The sequence below is a fragment of the Hoplias malabaricus genome, chromosome 4, assembly GCF_029633855.1.
Source record: "Hoplias malabaricus isolate fHopMal1 chromosome 4, fHopMal1.hap1, whole genome shotgun sequence".
In the NCBI taxonomy this organism is placed as follows: Eukaryota; Metazoa; Chordata; class Actinopteri; order Characiformes; family Erythrinidae; genus Hoplias; species Hoplias malabaricus.
Window position 1 is genome coordinate 46971561 of NC_089803.1, and position 12887 is coordinate 46984447.

The 12887-nt window shown below is 43.5% G+C and overlaps 1 long non-coding RNA gene across 1 annotated transcript; it reads left to right on the forward strand.

Moving 5' to 3' along the window:
• Nucleotides 1-1759: 1759 nt before the first annotated feature.
• On the forward strand, nt 1760-2405 carry LOC136693850 (uncharacterized). The gene is made up of 3 exons (XR_010802119.1): nt 1760-1998; nt 2097-2229; nt 2328-2405. It is a non-coding gene; the product is annotated as an uncharacterized lncRNA (long non-coding RNA).
• Nucleotides 2406-12887: the final 10482 nt, after the last annotated feature.

Here is a 12887-nt window from a genome sequence, read left to right on the forward strand (position 1 = left end):
ATCAACGATGGATCGTAGTTTCTGAGTGGATGTTGAATGACCCCAGCAACACAGAAGAACCTGCAAAGAATTCATCCTTCTTCATGCACACGACAGCCTCACTGCATCCAAGGAAATGTCATTGGAATCACAGCCTCCCGACACGCAGATCAACGATGGATGTAGTTTCTGAGTGGATGATAAACGGCCCCAGCAACACAGAAGAACCTGCAAAGGATTCATCCTTCTTCATGCACACGACAGCCTCACTGCATCCAAGGAAATGTCATTGGAATCACAGCCTCCCAACATGCAGATGAACCTCAGATCCTAATGGAAGTTGCTGAGTGGATCATAAACGGCCCCAGCAACACAGAAGAACCTGCAAAGGATTCATCCTTCTTCATAAACACGACAGCCTCACTGCATCCAAGGAAATGTCATTGGAATCACAGCCTCCCGACACAGAGATCAACGATGGATCGTAATTGAAGTTGCTGAGTGGATCATAAACGGCCCCAGCAACACAGAAGAACCTGCAAAGGATTGACCTCCGTGAAGCTGGCCCCTCAAATGATAAGAAACGGAATAAATAAAAGGCCCTTCGTTAGTGTTGTGTTCGTGCTTGTTTGTGTTGCAAAAAACATCGTTTGTGCTGGTACCGCTTTTGAAGAATTAGACATTATGTCTTAGCACCTGTTACATAAGGCAGCCCCTCATTTGTGGCCAAATCGTGCCAAAGTGGTCTCATTCGTTAGTGCCTCCTTTGTGCTGGTTTGTGCCGTTAAAATAAACACAAGTATCATTTTCCTTCTTGAGTTATTCAGCCTTAACATTTCAATGAGTGACGTCACTTAGTGCCTCATCAAAGTCCAAATCGCTCCAAAGTGGTCTCATTCATTAGTGCCTCGTTTGTGCCGTTAAAAAAATATTTGTGCTCATTTACTTTTTGAGTTATAGACTAAGAAATATTTACTTCAGCCGGTGACCTCACTCAGCCCCTCATCAACGTCCAATTGACACCAGAGTGACGTCATTCGTTAGTGCTGCGTTTGTGCTGGTTTGTGCTCGTTTGTGCTGTTAGAATAAATATTTGTGCTCTTTTAATGATTTAATTGGGTAAAGAATATTTCTATACGTGATGTCATCGCACCCCCAGGCCAGATCACACTAAGATGGTTTCATTTGTTAAAGCTAGTGCTGGTTTGTGTTGTTAAAAGTAATATTTGTAGTACTAATATAGAAATGTTCCTTATAAAATTAAATCATTAAAATAGCACAAATAATTTTTCTAACAGCACAAACAAGCACAAACCAACACAAACCCAGCACTAATGAATGAGACCACTCTGGTGTGAATTGGACGTTGATGAGGGGCTGAGTGAATTACTGGCTCAACTATTCAAGTACATTTTTTTACCGGCACAAACGCAGCACTAACAAATGAGACCACTTTGGAGCGATTTGGCCACTTTTGAGGGGCTGCCTTACGTAACAGGTACTAAGATATAATGTCTAATTCTTCAAAAAGTCTACCAGCACAAACGATGGTTTTTGCAACACAAACAAGCACAAACACAACACTAATTAAGGGACAGGTTTTATTACGTTTCTCATTATGAGAGGGGCCAGCTTCATGGAAGTAAAGGACCTGTCTATCTCCATGGTCACGACAGCATCACTGCATCCAAGGATATGTCATTCGGATCACAGCCTCCCACTATGCAGATCAACGATGGATCATAGTTTCTCAGTGGATCATAAACGGCCCCAGCAACACAGAAGAAACTGCAAAGAATTCATCCATCTCCATGCTCATGACAGCCTCACTGCATCCAAGGAAATGTCATTGGAATCACAGCCTCCTGACACACAAATCAACGATGGATCGTAGTTTCTGAGTGAACCATAAACGGCCCCAGCAACACAGAAGAATGTACACAGGATCATTCAAACCCAGGATCAGAAGAAGTAGCCTCACTGCAATCAAAGAAACTTCAGTTCCATCACTTGAAACAGGTAAGTGTTTTTACTTATTCTTTTAAAAATAATTATAGGGTTCACACATCTGTTCTGGTGTTTTAGTTACTGTTTTTATTGTTAATTCTGTTTTTTAGCCCCAGCCACAGAAGAATGTACACAGGATCATTCAAACCCAGGATCGTTCAAACCCAGGATCGTTCAAATCCAGGATCAGAAGAAGCAGCCTCACTGCAATCAAAGAAACTTCAGTTCCATCACTTGAAACAGGTAAGTGTTTTTACTTATTCTTTTAAAAATAATTATAGGGTTCACACATCTGTTCTGGTGTTTTAGTTACTGTTTTTATTATTGATTCTGTTTTTTAGACCCAGCCACAGAAGAATGTACACAGGATCGTTCAAACCCAGGATCAGAAGAAGTAGCCTCACTGCAATTAAAGAAACTTCAGTTCCATCACTTGAAACAGGTAAGTGTTTTTTACTTATTCTTTTAAAAATAATTATAGGGTTCACACATCTGTTCTGGTGTTTTAGTTACTGTTTTTATTATTAATTCTGTTTTTTAGCCCCAGCCACGGAAGAAAATGCAAAAATAATTCATCCTTCTCCATACTCACGACAGCCTCACTGCAGACAGAGAAATGTTCAACGATGGATTGTAATTTAAGTTGCTGAGTGGATCATAAACGGCCCCAGCAACACAGAACAACATGCAAAGTATTGGTCCATCTCTATGTTCACGACAGCCTCACTGCACCCAACAGAAGAACATTCAAAAGACTTCAGAATACATGCTCAAAACAGCCTCACTGAAATCAGCTTCATTCAGATCAGCCTCTTGAAATCACTGAATGTTCAATGACAGATAACAGAAATGTTGCTGAGTGGATCATAAACGGCCCCAGCAACAGAAGAACATTCAAAAGACTTCAAAATACATGCTCAAAACAGCCTCACTGAAATCAGCTTCATTCAGATCAGCCTCTTGAAATCACTGAATGTTCAATGACAGATAACAGAAATGTTGCTGAGTGGATCATAAACGGCCCCAGCAACAGAAGAACATTCAAAAGACTTCAAAATACATGCTCAAAACACCCTCACTGAAATCAGCTTCATTCAGATCAGCCTCTTGAAATCACTGAATGTTCAATGACAGATAACAGAAATGTTGCTGAGTGGATCATAAACGGCCCCAGTAACACAGAAGAATGTACACAGGATCGTTCAAACCCAAGATCAGAAGAAGCAGCCTCACTGCAATCAAAGAAACTTCAGTTCCATCACTTGAAACAGGTAAGTGTTTTTACTTATTCTTTTAAAAATAATTATAGGGTTCACACATCTGTTCTGGTGTTTTAGTTACTGTTTTTATTATTAATTCTGTTTTTCAGCCCCAGCCACAGAAGAACATGCCAAAAAAATTAATACTTCTCCATGCTCACGACAGCCTCACTGCATCCAAGTAAATATCATTGGAATCACAGCCTCCCAACACGCAGATCAACGACAGATCTTAATTGAAGTTGCTGAGTGGATCATAAACGGCCCCAGCAACACAGAAGAACCTACAAAGGATTGTTTGATCATCATGCTCACAACATGCTCACTGAAATCAAAGGACCTTCAATTCAGTCTCTTGAAATTTCTAAATGTTCAATGATTACAACGGAAATGTTGCTGAGTGGATCATAAACGGCCCCAGCAACCTAGATGAATGTACACAGGATCGTTCAAACCCAGTCTCACAAGAACCAGCCTCACTGCAATCAAAGAAACTTCAGTTCCGTCACTTGAAACAGGTAAGTGTTTTTTACTTATTCTTTAAAAAAAATTATAGGGTTCACACATCTGTTCTGGTGTTTTAGTTACTGTTTTTATTGTTAATTCTGTTTTTTAAAACCCTAAAAAAAACTATTTATATATATTTCACACACCTGTTTTGGTGTTTAACTTTTATTCAACACAGAGGAATGTACAAAGGATTGTTGAAACCCAGAATCAGAAGAAGCAGCCTCACTGCAATCAATGAAATTCAGAGCCATCATTTGAAACAGATAAGTAACTGGTGTTTTTTACTTATTCTGTTAAAAAAAATTATAGAGTTATAGTGTTTTATTTACTGTTCATTCATTCATTCATTATCTGTAACCGCTTATCCAGTTCAAGGTCACGGTGGGTCCTGGAATCATTGGGCGCAAGGCAGGAATACACCCTGGAGGGGGCGCCAGTCCTTCACAGGGCAACATGCACACACACACACACACACACACACACTTTTGAGTCACCAATCCACCTACCAACGTGTGTTTTTTGGACTGTAGGAGGAAACCGGAGCACCCAGAGGAAATCCACGCAGACACAGGGAGAACACACCAACTCCTCACAGACAGTAACCTGGACCGGGAATCGCACCCACAACCTCCAGGCCTGTGTGACTGCGACACTACCTGCTGCGCCACCGTGCAGCACCCTTTATTTACTGTTTTTATTATTAATTCTGTTTTTTAAAACCCTTAAAAAAACCTTGTATATATTTTTATTCAAAACAGAAGAATGTACAAAGGATTGTTGAAACCCAGGATCAGAAGAAGCAGCCTCTCTGCAATCCATGAAACTTCAGATCTGTCACTTGAAACAGGTAAGTAATGGGTGTTTTTTACTTATTCTTTTTAAAAAAAATTATAGAGTTCACACATCTTTTCTGGTGTTTTAGTTACTGTTTTTATTATTAATTCTGTTTTTTAAAACCCTTTAAAGAAAAAAAAAAAAAACTTTTGTATATATTGCACACACCTGTTCTGGTGTGTAACTTTTATTCACTTTTTTAAACCCTTAAAAAAAAAAAAGTAGTTAGTTTAATTTAAATTAAGTTTCAGTTTAAGTGTTTTAACCACTAAGAGGGAAAGTGTTATAGGTTATTGCTTGTGTTGTCTGCGTGCCTACATGTTTGTATTGTTTGTCAGTGTATACTAACCTTGTCTGTGTCGTGTCATACTAACATCCCACTCTTGGCCTGTACCTTGACGTGGTGAGTGGGCTTTAAACAAAACCAGGCCTTATTTCTGTCTTCAGATTAATATAAGGCATTGTTTTATTATTTTACTCTTTTTCCATAGGTGGAAGAGGTGTCTTAACTGTAAAAGGCAAGTATAGAATCCAATGTAAACTGCTGTGGGAGAGTGCTCTCTTAACATCCCACTACCAACAGCTTAGCAGTAAACTCCTTCAACATAGGCGTCACCTAGTGACCCACGCGGGTTTACCGTATCGAGGACCTCGCTTTAAGCGGGAAAGACGCGGATCGGGGGACGGGGGTTTAGGCGGCGCAACATCTCGCGTTTCCTCCTGGAAATGCAGACCTCTAGTTATGTTGCGCCTGCTGCTTTAAGCAGCAGCACGCAATATATTGTTCTTCTTAAGTCATATTATTATTATTCTTCTTCTTATTATTCCGCGTTTCCTTGTCCGCCTAACTAGTCCCGCAGCTTTCGAGCTATCGACTCCGTTCCACCTGGAAATCGTGCGTCCTATAGCGACGATGTGGGCTTGTATACAGCTTTCTGATACCCGCACTCGTTCGTCCGCTACACTCGTTTTTCGCTCTGTTTTTCCCCAGTCATTTCTATGGAATTAATTTTCAAAGTGCTCTAACTCGGTCATTTTTCAAGCTACGGACACGGGATTTCAGACGGTCGGACCCGGGCGTACCGGCTCCCATCACTTCCGTTTTCGGAATTTTTGCACTCATCCTTCCCTTTCTATCACTCCTTCAAAATCCCTCCATTCATTTCAATGGGAGGCTCTTAGAGTGGGTGACATCATACACTGTAGATTCCTTCTCAGAAAACGGGTTTTTCACTTTTCAGCCGAACAAATCGCCATAACTTCCTCATACTTTCACCTAGAAACTTCATTTAAATTTTAAATGGTAGAGAAACTTGTCCTTTCTAAGACCTCTAAATTTGAACATTATTGAAAATACGGTTTTTGAGTTATGAATTTTTGTTCGGCACTAGGGACGGTTTCGGCTCCCATAGGGTTCAATGTATTTTTGGAGCAGCTCAGAGTGCGGTTTCTAAAAATTTCTCCTGTTTTTAACTCGTCATAACATGCTCAATTCTCACTTAATATGCAAAATTTTTATACCATATCGATCCCCAGACTCTCCTTGTCGCAACGGTATATACGGTTAAGTGATGTGGGGAAAACTTTCCGAGCTATAAGCATTTGTTCGGAGGGTGGGTACGCTCCCATAGGAACCCATTGAAATTATTTTTTGTCTTTTTCAATTTTCTGCCGAACATTTCACCATAACTTCCTTATACTTTCACCTACAGACTTCATTTAAACTTTAAATGGTAGAGAAATTTCCCCTTTCTCACACTTGTAAGTTTCAGACCGTTTGAGAATACCGTTCTTGAGTTATGAATTTTTGTTTGACACTTGGGAGGGTTTTCCTCCCATAGAGCTCAATGTATTTTAAGAGCGGCTCGGCACGCAGATTTTCAAAACTTTGCCTGTTTTTAACTCGTAATTACACCATCAAATCTCGCTCAAAGTGCAAAAATTTTTACACCATCTCGAGCACAAGACTCTCCTTGTCGCTACGGTATGCTTCGTTCAATTTTGGTTGGGAAAAGTTTTCGAGCTACGGGTGATTTTTTGGAGGGTGCTCCCCGGTCGAAATTCATTGAATCGTGAGTCTGTCAGTTGTATTCTGTGAGCGTGCGTGTGAGAGACAGAGAGGGGGGAGGGGGAGGGGCAGAGGCAGACACTGACGGGGAGAGCTGTGAGGGCCACAGAAATACACAGGCAGTCTGTAACACTTTAAAGGTCATTCTTAAGGGGGACGTCTTAATTATCCAGGGTTTCTTAAGGTGGAATTTTTTAAGAATACCTCATTCACAATATACTGCCTGTCTTTTCGACATTTTAAGCTTTATTTCAAGTGGTCATTTTTAAAGGAGGACGTGTCAATACAACTGTGGGTTTCTTAAGGTGGAATTTTTATTAAGGTGGTATTTAAAATGTATTGGCCATCTTTTTTTGCTTTTAAGACTCTTTTGGCCTGTGATGTGGACATTTCAATACAATTCTGGGTTTCTTAAGGTGGAATTGTTTTTAAAGGTGGAATTCAAAATTTATCGTTTTCCATTCACGGCCTACACAGCTCCATAGAGTCCAATGTAAACTGCTGTGGGAGAGTGCTCTCTTAACATCCCACTACCAACAGCTTAGCAGTCAACTCCTTCACCATAAGCGTCGCCTAGTGACCCACGCGGGTTTACCGTATCGAGGACCTCGCTTTAAGCGGGAAAGACGCGGATCGGGGGGCGGGGGTTTAGGCGGCGCAACATCTCGCGTTTCCTCCTGGAAATGCAGACCTCTAGTTATGTTGCGCCAGCTGCTTTAGCAGCGCGCAATATATTGTTCTTCTTAAGTCATATTATTATTATTTTTATTCTTATTATTCCGCGTTTCCTTGTCCGCCTAACTAGTCCCGCAGCTTTCGAGCTATCGACTCCGTTCCATCTGGAAATCGTGCGTCCTATAGCGACGATGTGGGCTTGTATACAGCTTTCCGATACCCGCACTCGTTCGTCCGCTACACTCGTTTATCGCTCCGTTTTTCCCCAGTCATTTCTATGGAATTAATTTTCAAAGTGCTCTAACTCGGTCATTTTTCAAGCTACGGACACGGGATTTTAGACGGTCGGACCCGGGCGTACCGGCTCCCATCACTTCCGTTTTCGGAATTTTTGCACTCATCCTTCCCTTTCTATACCTCCTTCAAAATCCCTCCATTCATTTCAATGGGAGGCCCTTAGAGTGGGGGTGATGTCATCCACTGTAGTTTCAGTGGCCAAAGCCGTTTTTTCACTTTTCAGCCTAACAAATCGCCATAACTTCCTCATACTTTCACCTAGAAACTTCATTTAAATTTTAAATGGTAGAGAAACTTGTCCTTTCTAAGACCTCTAAATTTGAACATTATTGAAAATACGGTTTTTGAGTTATGAATTTTTGTTCGGCACTAGGGAGGGCTTCGGCTCCCATAGGGTTCAATGTATTTTTGGAGCAGCTCAGAGTGCGGTTTCTAAAAATTTCTCCTGTTTTTAACTCGTCATAACATGCTCAATTCTCACTTAATCTGAAATTTTTTTATACCACATCGATCCCCAGACTCTCCTTGTCGCAACGGTATATACGGTTAAGTGATGTGGGGAAAACTTTCCGAGCTATAAGCATTTGTTCGGAGGGTGGGTACGCTCCCATAGGAACCCATTGAAATTTTTTTTTTTCTTTTTCAATTTTCTGCCGAACATTTCACCATAACTTCCTTATACTTTCACCTACAGACTTCATTTAAACTTTAAATGGTAGAGAAATTTCCCCTTTCTCACACTTGTAAGTTTCAGACCGTTTGAGAATACCGTTCTTGAGTTATGAATTTTTGTTTGACACTTGGGAGGGTTTTCCTCCCATAGAGCTCAATGTATTTTAAGAGCGGGTCTGCACGCAGATTTTCAAAACTTTGCCTGTTTTTAACTCGTAATTACACCATCAAATCTCGCTCAAAGTGCAAAAATTTTTACACCATCTCGAGCACAAGACTCTCCTTGTCGCTACGGTATGCTTCGTTCAATTTTGGTTGGGAAAAGTTTTCGAACTACGGGTGATTTTTTGGAGGGTGCTCCCCGGTCGAAATTCATTGAATCGTGAGTCTGTCAGTTGTATTCTGTGAGCGTGCGTGTGAGAGAGACAGAGGGGGGAGGGGGAGGGGCAGAGGCAGACACTGACGGGGAGAGCTGTGAGGGCCACAGAAATACACAGGCAGTCTGTAACACTTTAAAGGTCATTTTTAAGGGGGACGTCTTAATTATCCAGGGTTTCTTAAGGTGGAATTTTTTAAGAATACCTCATTCACAATATACTGGCTGTCTTTTCAACATTTTAAGACGCGGATCGGGGGGCGGGGGTTTAGGCGGCGCAACATCTCGCGTTTCCTCCTGGAAATGCAGACCTCTAGTGTTACGTTTGCTGCCCTTCATTCTGAGGATCGTTCGTTTTTGTCCGGTTAACTCCGCCCACAGTTTTCGAGATATCGACTCCGTTCAAAGTTTGTTTCGTAGAGCTTCCCTGTGGGATGCGGGCTTGTATACAGCTTTTGGAAAAGTTACATAGTTTTCGCACAGTAACCATTTGAAGTTTCATCTTTACTCCCATAGGAATGAATGGAAAAATGTCCATAAACTTTTGTCAAACTTTCAAAGTGCTGTCACACGGTCAGTTTTCGAGCTACAGACACCAGAATTCAAACGGGTAGACCCGAGGGTCCACGGTCCCACCACGTAAAATTATGGGCCGATTGCCCGCCCGCTTCATGACCTTTGACCCCGTTTTCCTTTCACGGCCTACACAGCTCCATAGAGTCCAATGTAAACTGCTGTGGGAGAGTGCTCTCTTAACATCCCACTACCGACAGCTTAGCAGTAAACTCCTTCACCATAAGCGTCGCCTAGTGACCCACGCGGGTTTACCGTATCGAGGACCTCGCTTTAAGCGGGAAAGACGCGGATCGGGGGGCAGGGATTTAGGCGGCGCAACATCTCGCGTTTCCTCCTGGAAATGCAGACCTCTAGTGTTACGTTTGCTGCCCTTCATTCTGAGGATCGTTCATTCTTGTCCGGTTAACTCCGCCCACAGTTTTCGAGATATCGACTCCGTTCAAAGTTTGTTTCGTAGAGCTTCCCTGTGGGATGCGGGCTTGTATACAGCTTTTGGAAAAGTTGCATAGTTTTCGCACAGTAACCATTTGAAGTTTCATCTTTACTCCCATAGGAATGAATGGAAAAATGTCCATAAACTTTTGTCAAACTTTCAAACTGCTGTCACACGCTCAGTTTTCGAGCTAGAGACACCAGAATTCAAACGGGCAGACCCGAGAGTCCAAGGTCCCACCACGTGAAATTATAGGCCGATAGCCCACCCGCTTCATGACCTTTGACCCCGTTTTCCATTCACGGCCTACACAGCTCCATAGAGTCCAATGTAAACTGCTGTGGGAGAGTGCTCTCTTAACATCCCACTACCGACAGCTTAGCAGTAAACTCCTTCACCATAAGCGTCGCCTAGTGACCCACGCGGGTTTACCGTATCGAGGACCTCGCTTTAAGCGGGAAAGACGCGGATCGGGGGGCAGGGGTTTAGGCGGCGCAACATCTCGCGTTTCCTCCTGGAAATGCAGACCTCTAGTGTTACGTTTGCTGCCCTTCATTCTGAGGATCGTTCGTTCTTGTCCGGTTAACTCCGCCCACAGTTTTCGAGATATCGACTCCGTTCAAAGTTTGTTTCGTAGAGCTGCCCTGTGGGATGCGGGCTTGTATACAGCTTTTGGAAAAGTTGCATAGTTTTTGCACAGTAAGCATTTGAAGTTTCATCTTTTCTCCCATAGGAATGAATGGAAAAATGTCCATAAACTTTTGTCAAACTTTCAAACTGCTGTCACACGCTCAGTTTTCGAGCTAGAGACACCAGAATTCAAACGGGCAGACCCGAGAGTCCACGGTCCCGCCACGTGAAATTATGGGCCGATAGCCCACCCGCTTCATGACCTTTGACCCCGTTTTCCATTCACGGCCTACAGAGCTCCATAGAGTCCAATGTAAACTGCTGTGGGAGAGTGCTCTCTTAACATCCCACTACCGACAGCTTAGCAGTAAACTCCTTCAGCATAAGCGTCGCCTAGTGACCCACGCGGGTTTACCGTATCGAGGACCTCGCTTTAAGCGGGAAAGACGCGGATCGGGGGACGGGGGTTTAGGCGGCGCAACATCTCGCGTTTCCTCCTGGAAATGCAGACCTCTAGTGTTACGTTTGCTGCCCTTCATTCTGAGGATCGTTCATTCTTGTCCGGTTAACTCCGCCCACAGTTTTCGAGATATCGACTCCGTTCAAAGTTTGTTTCGTACAGCTTCCCTGTGGGATGCGGGCTTGTATACGGCTTTTGGAAAAGTTACATAGTTTTTGCACAGTAAGCATTTGAAGTTTCAACTTTTCTCCCATAGGAATGTATGGAAAAGTGTCCATAAACTTTTGTCAAACTTTTAAACTGCTGTCACACGGTCAGTTTTCGAGCTAGAGACACCAGAATTCAAACGGGCACACCCGAGAGTCCAAGGTCCCACCACGTGAAACTATAGGCCGATAGCCCACCCGCTTCATGACCTTTGACCCCGTTTTCCATTCACGGCCTACAGAGCTCCATAGAGTCCAATGTAAACTGCTGTGGGAGACTGCTCTCTTAACATCCACCTACCAACAGCTTAGCAGTAAACTCCTTCAACATAAGCGTCGCCTAGTGACCCACGCGGGTTTACCGTATCGAGGACCTCGCTTTAAGCGGGAAAGACGCGGATCGGGGGGCGGGGGTTTAGGCGGCGCAACATCTCGCGTTTCCTCCTGGAAATGCAGACCTCTAGTGTTACGTTTGCTGCCCTTCATTCTGAGGATCGTTCATTCTTGTCCGGTTAACTCCGCCCACAGTTTTCGAGATATCGACTCCGTTCAAAGTTTGTTTCGTAGAGCTGCCCTGTGGGATGCGGGCTTGTATACAGCTTTTGGAAAAGTTGCATAGTTTTTGCACAGGAAGCCTTTGAACTTTCATCTTTACTCCCATAGGAATGAATGGAAAAATGTCCATAAACTTTTGTCAAACTTTCAAACTGCTGTCACACGGTCAGTTTTGGAGCTAGAGACACCAGAACTCAAACGGGCAGACCCGAGGGTCCACGGTCCCACCACGTGAAACTATAGGCCGATAGCCCACCCGCTTCATGACCTTTGACCCCGTTTTCCTACACAGCTCCATAGAGTCCAATGTAAACTGCTGTGGGAGAGTGCTCTCTTAACATCCCACTACCGACAGCTTAGCAGTAAACTCCTTCACCATAAGCGTCGCCTAGTGACCCACGCGGGTTTACCGTATCGAGGACCTCGCTTTAAACAGGAAAGACGTGGATCGGGGGACGGGGGTTTAGGCGGCGCAACATCTCGTGTTACGTTTGCTGCCCTTCATTCTGAGGATCGTTCATTCTTGTCCGGTTAACTCCGCCCACAGTTTTCGAGATATCGACTCCGTTCAAAGTTTGTTTCGTAGAGCTGCCCTGTGGGATGCGGGCTTGTATACAGCTTTTGGAAAAGTTTTTGCACAGTAAGCATTTGAAGTTTCAACTTTACTCCCATAGGAATGAATGGAAAAATGTCCATAAACTTTTGTCAAACTTTAAAACTGCTGTCACACGCTCAGTTTTCGAGCTAGAGACACCAGAACTCAAACGGGCAGACCCGAGGGTCCACGGTCCCACCACGTGAAATTATGGGCCGATAGCCCACCTGCTTCATGACCTTTGACCCCGTTTTCCTTTCACGGCCTACAGAGCTCCATAGAGTCCAATGTAAACTGCTGTGGGAGAGTGCTCTCTTAACATCCCACTACCAACAGCTTAGCAGTAAACTCCTTCACCATAAGCGTCGCCTAGTGACCCACGTGGGTTTACCGTATCGAGGACCTCGTTTTAAGCGGGAAAGACGCGGATCGGGGGGCAGGGGTTTAGGCGGCGCAACATCTCGCGTTTCCTCCTGGAAATGCAGACCTCTAGTTATGTTGCGCCAGCTGCTTTAAGCAGCAGCGCGCAATATATTGTTCTTCTTAAGTCATATTATTATTATTATTATTTTTATTATTATTTTTATTATTCCGCGTTTCCTTGTCCGCCTAACTAGTCCCGCAGCTTTCGAGCTATCGACTCCGTTCCACCTGGAATTCGTGCGTCCTATAGCGACGATGTGGGCTTGTATACAGCTTTCCGATATCCGCACTCGTTCGTCCGCTACACTCGTTTTTCGCTCTGTTTTTCCCCA